The sequence below is a fragment of the Penaeus chinensis genome, chromosome 2 (assembly GCF_019202785.1).
Source record: "Penaeus chinensis breed Huanghai No. 1 chromosome 2, ASM1920278v2, whole genome shotgun sequence".
NCBI lineage: Eukaryota > Metazoa > Arthropoda > Malacostraca > Decapoda > Penaeidae > Penaeus > Penaeus chinensis.
The window spans coordinates 10,176,982-10,186,981 of record NC_061820.1 but is presented as its reverse complement, the minus strand read 5'-3'; the positions used below and the strand labels follow the sequence as shown (position 1 = coordinate 10,186,981).

Below are 10,000 nucleotides of genomic sequence, written 5' to 3'. Positions count from 1 at the left end.
GTAAAACCAAGTTACTGAAGGTAATGATTCGAACAACCCTCGTGCAGAGGATTCGGAACATCATTATGAACAACACAATAAAACGTGTTTCTTACGTACACGATATTTTCCTCCTGTTATTACTCCTTTAACCTATACCTGCTTAAATATTTCAAAATATGTATTTCAGTGAATTACCGCACTTGTGGAAACATGATAGTAGTTTCAAATCTAGCAAACGAATTTCGGTCATATGTCAATCTTGGCTTATTTTCACTTTCGTAATTGTGTATGTTAACCTCCAGCTTTTCTTCAGCGCAGTTGATTGTGCCTAACTCCTAGCTGTTTAATATACTCATATTGTAAGTTTTTAGGGAAAACAACAAGGTGTTAGCAAATTGAAATATAATGTTCTGCGCAGGTGTGTCGTCTTCTCCAAGTTCCTATATTTTATGCGGTGCTGTTGGCCACTCGTATCGTGTATGCTTCCGTGGACGCAATAAATCTGTTCAGGGCGGGGTGGGCACAGATCTATTTTTTTATTCTTCACTGATTAAACAGGAGTTTTTACACTCGTATAGTCCATTATACAACAAAAAATATGGAGAGTGAAGGAAAATATAATAGTTTCGAGAAGATAGCGACTAGAGAATTTAAAAAGATAATACGTTTGACACATCTCTTCGTATCATTATTATCATTATTAATGTTTTCATCAACATTATCACCATCATTACTACTGTTATCATATTATCATTATTATCATTACCATTTTTATTATCAGTATCATTGTTTTGTTGTTATCATCATCATTATCATCATCGTTATTATAATTATTGTTATCGTTGTTATCATTATCCATACCATTATAACTATTATTATTATTATCATTATTATTATTATTACTATAATTATTATTATTTTTATTATTATTATTATTATCGTCATCTTCATTATCATTATTGATAATATAATTATTATTATCACTATTATTGTTTTTCATTATCGGAATTATAATATTCATGATTATCATCATTATTGTTTTTATCGTAATTATATATTATCATTGTTATTATCTCTGCAATTATCATCATCATTATCATCATTATTATTCTTATCACTATCATTGCATCATTATTGGTATAACTATAATCAGTATCCTTATTATCGTTATTAATAGTAGTAGGAGTATCATTTTTGATATGTACATTAATATTATCAATATTATTTTCTTCTTCATATTATTATTATTATTATTATTATTATTATTATTATGACTATAATGATAATAATAATTATTATTATTATAATTATTAGTAGTATTGCTGTTATTGTAATCATCATCTTTATCATAAGATTATTATTATCATTATTTTTCATTATCATTATTATTATAATAATAATAATTATTATGATTATTATTTTTATCATAATCATTATTATTATCATTATTATTATTATCATTGTCATTATTTTCATTATTATTAATGCATCAATACTTGTGTAGTTATCAATATCACCATCATCATTGTTGTCAATAGTAGTAGCAGTTTCAATATTGATATACCTATTAACATTATCAATATTATTTTCTTCATATTATAATTACTACTACTAAAACTATTATTATTAACATTTTTGTTATTGATATTATCATTATTATTATTATCGTTATTATCATTACTTTGTTATTGTTATGATGATTATCATTACTTTGTTATTGTTATAATGATCATCATTATGATGTTGATTATTGTCATTATTGTCATTATTATTATTATTATTATTATTATTATTATTATTATTATTATTATTATTATTATCATTGTTGTTACTATTATCATCATTATTTTTATTATTATTAAAATTATTATTATTATTAAAGGTGTTATTATTTAATTAATATTATACTTATAGATTATTATCATCACACCATCGTTATCATTATTATATCAACATCATCATTAAATCACCACCATCATCACCATTACCATCATCCTCACATTCATCATCATCACCATCATCACCATCATCACCACCCTCATAATCATTATCACTATCATCACCTTCACCATCATCATCATTATCACCGCTGTTGATATAACCATCATTAATTTTATCAAAATTATCACCGGAACTGATATTACTATCATCATACCTTTCAATAATAATAGTGATAATAGTAATGATACTACTATTATTGCAACTGCTACTGCTGTTACTGTGTCTACTCCTGTTACTACTAATAATAAAGATAATAATAATGATAATGATGATAATGATGATAATGATAATAATGATAATAAAACATGATGATAATAAACGATAATAATAATAAAAATAATAATGATAATAAAGGATAATAATGATAAAACTAATAATAATAATAATAATAATAATAATAATAATAATAATAATAATAACGATGATGATGATAATAATAATAATGATAATAATAATGATAATAATAATGATAATAATAATAATGATAATTACAATGATAATGATGATAGACCTAATGATAATAACAACAATAACAACTGTAATAATACTAATATTATTAATAATGATAATAGTAATGGTAATAACAGTGATATTAACAGTACTAGTAGCAATAACAGTAAAAATGATAATAACAATAATAATGACAGTGATAATGAAAATAATGATAATCATAATGATAATTATTATGATAATGATAATGATGATGACAATAATTATGATAATGATGATGACAATAATTATGATGAGGATGATGATAATAATTATGATAATGATGGTGATAACAACAACAAAAATGATATTTATGGTAATAACATTGATGATAAGAATGGGAATGGTAATAATAATATCAGTGATGATACAGTAATGATATCAATAATAATGGTAATAGCATTGATAATGACAAAGATGAAATACTAATGGTAATGATAATGATTTGTAATGCTATTGCTAATAATGATAATAATAATTATAATGGTGATGATATTGATGATGATGATAATAGTGTTAATAATGACAATAATGATAATAATGTTAATGATAATGATGATGATATTGATGATGATAATAATAATGATAATAATGACAATAATGATAATCATGTTAATGATGATAATGATAATAATAATAATAATAATAATAATAATATTAATAATAATGATAATAATAATAATAATGAAGATGATGTTGATAATATAATAATGATAACGATAATGACAAAAAGGATGATGAAAATTATGATAATAATTATGGTGATAGAGAGAACAATACTGGTGATAATAATATTGGTAATAAGAATTATAATGATAATATTATTTATATGTTTTACAGCAATATTGATATAAATAACCTTATAAATAATATATATAATACAAATAAATAATAATGGAAAATTATGTCTGTACAAAGAGAGTGGAGAGAGATAAACAAAATTCTTGTTTTTGCTTTTGATTTATAAAGATGGTATAAGTACAAAAATGTAAACCAAAGTTAGTGCCGGTAATTGTTCGAAGGAGGATACGAAATTTTCTATTCGAACAAGACAATGACAGGCGTTTCTTGCCTATACGAGGTTTTTCCTCTTGCTATTACTCATTTATCCCCCCTTCCCCCCTTCCCCTTAAAGATGTTCAAAATATAAATTTCAGTAAATTACCGCACATGTGGAAACGAGATCTCTAATAGTTTCAAATCTAGCAGACGAATTCCATTTAATCTTTGTTATCGCGTACGTTAACCTCTAAGCTTTTCTTCTGCGCAGTTATTTGTGCCTTACTCCTTTGTGTTTACAATAGTCATTTGGTAACATTTTTTATTAAAATTTACAAAGTGGGAGCAAATTAAAATATAAGGTTTTGCGCAGGTGTCCCGTCTAGTTCAAGTTCTTATGTTTTATGAGGTGCTGTTGGCTCTAAGCGTGTATATTTGACTGGCCGGCGCGAATGATGAAATAAATCACACACGGCAGGATCATCGACTATTATTGATGAAAAAAGGCGTTTTTACATTCGTATAGTTCATAATATAGCAAAAGTAAATGGAAAGTGAAGGAAAATATTACAACTTTGAGAAGATAGCGACGAGAGAGTTTAAAAAGTGATATATATTTATTTACCAGCAAAATATATTGTTCGTAAACATTTTCTTCACCATGTTGTTGTAACTTTGTTTATTGCTGAACCACTTTTCTGCATAATCTTTATAACTAAGTGTTTAGGATAAAAATCTAACAATATCTCTCCATAAAACTCGCGTCAAAAAAGGCAGCTATGAAGAAAATAGAAAGGATGATGGCACAATTTATTCTATTTATATTCCAATTCAATAAATAGTTTTTGATACAATGGCTAATGTTGTTATTACCATCATGATGAAAAACAAATATATTATTAATACTATATCATCATTGTTATTAGTATTGTTTATCATCGTTATTATTATTATTATCATTATTATTATCATCATCATCATCATCAATCATCATCATCATCATTATTTTTATTATTATTATTATTATTATTATTATTATTATTATTATTGTTATTATCATTATTATTATTATTATTATTATTATTATCATTATTATTATTACTATTCATCACCATCATCATTTTTGTGGTTATTACTGTTATTGTTATTATTGTTATTGTCATAATGATCATTGTCATTATCATGATGCCGATGTTGATAATCTTCAATGTTATTATTATTATCATTATTATTATTATTTTTATTATCATCATCATTATTATTATTATTATCATTTTTATTATCATTATGATTGTTATTTTTTATTATCATCATTATAATTATAGATATTATTATGATAAATTTTTTATTGATATTCATTATCATCATCACACCATCATCACCATCATCATAAACATTTTCATCATCACAGCATCATCATCGCCTTCATCATCATCATTATCACCGCCTGTTGATATATCACCATATCATTATTAAGATTATCACCGGAACTGATGTGATCATTATCATGCTCGTCATTATTATCATTATCATTATAATAATGATGAATATAATGATACTACCATTGACAATGCTACTGTTACTGCTATTGTTACTAATACTTCTGCTAGTACAACAACAACTACTAATACTGATGATTATGATAATAATAATAATAATAATAATGATAATGATAATGATAATAATGATAGTAATAACGATAATAATGATAATAATAATAACAATGATAATGATAATAATAGTAATAATAGTAATAATAATAATAATTATGATTATTATTATTATCATTATTATTAATATCATTATTATTATCATTATTATTATTATCATTATTATTAGTAGTAGTAGTATTACTATTATTATTATCATTATCGTTATTATTATTATTATTATTATTATTATAATGTCAATAGTGATACCAATAAGGATAATGATGATAACAACAATAATAGTATTAAAAATAATGATGATGGTCTTAATGATTTTGTCAATAACAATGATAATTATAGCAAGAACAATCATAATGTTTATAGTATCAATAACATTAATGATAAAAATGACAATGATGATAATGATATTAATAATGATTATGTCATTAATAATGATACGTAATGATGATTACTTTAGATAATGATTACTTTAGATAATGATAATGATAATAGTGACAACAATAGTAGTATAAAAGTGACAATAATAACGATAATGATAATAACAATAATTATAATAATAATAATGATAATAATTTTGATAACAATATTGATAATAATATTGATGACAATATTGATAATATTATTGATAACAAAAATAATAATAAAGATAACAGTAATGATAATAATATACTGATATTGATAACAGTAATGATAATAATATACTGATATTGATAACAATAATGATAATGATTATAATAACAAAAATGACCGATATTTATAAATATGAATACAAATATTGTAAAATAACATGCCTAACAAAATCGAAAGACCACTTAGATGTAAAAAGGAATGCAGACTGTTGCCTTTCGTAAAGATAAGAGAGAAAGATAGATAGATAGATAGAGAGGGAGAGAAGGAGAGAGAGAGAGAGAGAGAGAGAGAGAGAGAGAGAGAGAGAGAGAGAGAGAGAGAGAGAGAGAGAGAAACAGATCGACAGACAGAAAGACAAACAGACAGACCGACAGACAGAGAAAGAGAGAGAGAGAGAGAGAGAGAGAGAGAGAGAGAGAGAGAGAGAGAGAGAGAGAGAGAGAGAGAGAGAGAGAGAGAGAAACAAACAGACCGACAGACAAACAGACAGACAGTCAGACAGACAGAGAAAGACAGACAGACAGAGAGAGAGAGAGAGAGAGAGAGAGAGAGAGAGAGAGAGAGAGAGAGAGAGAGAGAGAGAGAGAGAGAGAGAGAGAGAGAGAGAGAGAGAGAGAGAGAGAGAGAGAGACAAACAGACCGACAGACAAACAGACCGACAGACATACAGACAGACACACAGACAGTCAGACAGACAGACAGAGAAAGACAGACAGAGAGAGAGAGAGAGAAGGAGAGACAGGCAGACAGAAAGAGAGAGATTCCAACTGATGAGGGAAAATACAAGCGTCTGGAGAGAAGGCGTCACAAACACAAAAGACACCACACAAGTTTTCCTTCTCAGCCCTGGAAGACTCCTTTCAAAATGTCTCCGAATGTTAGAATAAAGTTTAACAGTCACTCCAGCGTGGCCGAACAACGACCGCCCCTCCCTCCCTCCCTTCCTCCCTCCCTCCCTCCCTCCCTTCCTCCCTCCATCCCTCCCTCCCTCCCTCCATCCTTTCCTTTCTGCTCCCTCCCTCCATCCTTTCCTCTCTGCTCCCTCCCTCCAGTCTTCCTTCTCTCCTTCCTCCTTCCATCATTCTCTCGCTCCTTTCCTCCTGTCCTCCCTACTCCCTCCTTCCCTCTCTCCTCCCTCCTTCTCTCCCTCCTTCCCTCTCCCCACCCTCCTTCTCCTTCCCTCCCTCCCTCTCTCCTCCTCCCCTCCTTCCCTCTCTCCCTCACTCCCTCCCTCCCTCCCTCCGTCCCTCTCTCCCTCCCTCCATCCCTCCCTCCCTACTTCCCTCTCTCCTCCCTCCATCCTTCCTCCTTAACTCTCTTTTCCCTCCCTCTCCCCCTCTCTCCCTCCTTCCCTCCCTAATTCCCTCTCCCAAAGAACTTCCTTTGCAATGCCCGGGAACACAGGAGGCAGTAGGTACTTGTATGTTTAACCGATTCCTTTTTATCTTGCCTTCTCTCAGTTCCTTCTCTGGTTTCCATCTCTGCCTACCTCTCTGTCTCTGTTTCTGTCTCTCTGCCTGTCTGTCTCTCTGTCTCTGTCTCTCTGTCTCTGTCTCTGTCTCTCTGTCTCTGTCTCTCTCTCTCTCTCTCTCTCTCTCTCTCTCTCTCTCTCTCTCTCTCTCTCTCTCTCTCTCTCTCTCTCTCTCTCTCTCTCTTGTCATTATCATCATTATCATTATCGTAATAATAATGGTGATTATATTGGCATTGCTACTGTTACTAATACTACTGGTACTATAACTACTACTAATACTACTACTGTTATTGATAATAATAATGATAATGATGATGATGATGAAAATGATAATAATAACAATAATGATGACAATAATAGTAAATAATAATAATAATAATAATAATAATAATAATAATAATAATAATAATAATAATAATGATAATTAGGATAATAATAATAATATCTATAAAAATCATGATAATGAAAATGATATTAATAATTATGATAATAAAAAAACGATAATAATTATATTAATAATAATAATAATAATTATAGTGATAATAATAATGATGATAATGATAATAACAATATTAATAATAATAATGATGATAATAATGATAACGATAATAATGATCGTGATAATGATATTAATAATAACAATATTGATAATTGATAATAATAATGATAATAATAAGATTGATAATGATGTCAATAGTGATAATAATAATGATAATGATAACAATAATAGTAATGATAATGATGCTGATGGTCTTAATGATGATGGTAATAACAATATTAATTATAACAAAAACAATAACAATAATATTTATAATGATAATAATATTGATGATAAGAGAGAGAGAGGAAAAGAGAGAGAGAGAGAGAGAGAGAGAGAGAGAGAGAGAGAGAGAGAGAGAGAGAGAGAAATACAGAGGCAGAGACAGACTGAAAAATAGACAGACACAGACAGACAGACAGATAGACAGAGATAGTGAGAGAGAGAGAGACATCGAGATATAGAGATAAATAGTTATATAGATACAGACAGAAAGATAGATAGATAGAGAGAGAGAGAGACAAACAGACAGACTCCTCTCCTCCCCTCTATCTCTCTCTCTCTCTCTCTCTCTCTCTCTCTCTCTCTCTCTCTCTCTCTCTCTCTCTCTCTCTCTCTCTCTCTCTCTCTCTCTCTCTCTCTCTCTCTCTCTCTCTCTCTCTCTCACTCTCTTTATTCATTCCTCCCTCCCTCGCTCCTCGTCTGTCTTCCTTTCTCTCTCTCTCTCTCTCTCTCTCTCTCTCTCTCTCTCTCTCTCTCTCTCTCTCTCTCTCTCTCTCTCTCTCTCTCTCTCTCTCTCTTTCTTTATTCCTCCCTCCCTCGCTCCTCCATCACCTTTATCTGCATTTTCTTCATAAAGAAACAAGGTTGCAGAGAATAGTGAGGAGGTATGCCTATGTTCTTTTGAAGAGAGAGATAACTTTAAGTAAGTTATGATTGCTTTCAAGTTTGTCATCCACTAGGCTCTCATAATTTCTTTAGTTTTGGCACCAACGATGAATAAGTAATTTACTTAAATGTCATTTCCAAACTGAAATATTAGACACCGAGTAGGCATGTGTGTTGAGTTTTGAAATACAAAATGTCTAAACTTGTGCTTGTAGCATAACATTCCCCCTTGTTGTATTACAGAATTATTAAAAGTATTCATTCTATTTATCTTTGTGAAATAGGATCGTATATATTCTAGGGTTAGATCTTAAAAACGAGAAAGTAATAAAGTTAGATTCTAAATAATAAAACAAATGGTGCTCGAGTTCCTATGCTTTAAAAAAAAGGATATAGAAGAAAACGAAGGTAAGGGATGCAACATTGAAGCATGGATGTTGCAGACCATATGAATCGATTTCCACCAGCAGAATCCCATTAGCTCTTGTAAAGCACACACTAACAGCACCTATTCTTGGTCGTGATTGGCAGTAACGAGGTCTTGTTAGAATGCACAGGATAAAATTAGCTTTCGATCTTTTTAAACATATCTATCAAGGATAAGATTGAAGAGTAAGAATAAGAAGGATAAGAAGTTGATAAGAATAAAATAAAAACTAAAAGAGAGAAGACTATGTGAAGATAACAATGTTGCTGTATGCAACATCTGGCCGGGAACAATGTAGTCTATTTCCCTACACGGAAGAGACGAGGACGCCGCCGTTGATGGAAACTGCCATTATCTACGTTCCATATTCTATGTTCTATCTTCCATATTCAATAATAACAAAACATACAGCCTGGGAATCGACAAAGGTCTCTGTTACTCCTGACGTAAAGCAACTGCTAGTCCGTGGGCCGATTGAGATTGCGTCGTGTGTGCGTGTGTTCGATCCCCTGATGGATGTGACGTGGAAACTGCTACTCTGAACGGCGAAAGTGCTGGCCGGAGTGACTGCAATCTGTCTTGGAGAGCTCCGGCGGATGTGGGCTTATCCTGGGATCTCAGATAACCTCGGGGAGAGGATTTAACAATATACATATATGTATTTGTGTATGTAAGTATGTGTGTATTTATGTAACTCTCTCTATCTCTCTCTCTCTCTCTCTCTCTCTCTATATATATATATATATATATATATATATATATATATATATATATATATATAATATATATATATATATATAATATATATAAATATATATATATATATATATATATATATATATATAATATATATACATATATATATATATATATATATATATGATATATATATGTATGTATGT

At 29.5% G+C, this 10,000-nt stretch overlaps 1 protein-coding gene across 1 annotated transcript in view; it reads left to right on the top strand.

The window, feature by feature from the left end:
• The window catches only part of LOC125029533, a 253,345-nt gene that overhangs the window by 235,626 nt on the left and 7,719 nt on the right, over positions 1 to 10,000 (top strand). The gene's annotated exons all lie outside the window — the stretch shown is intronic.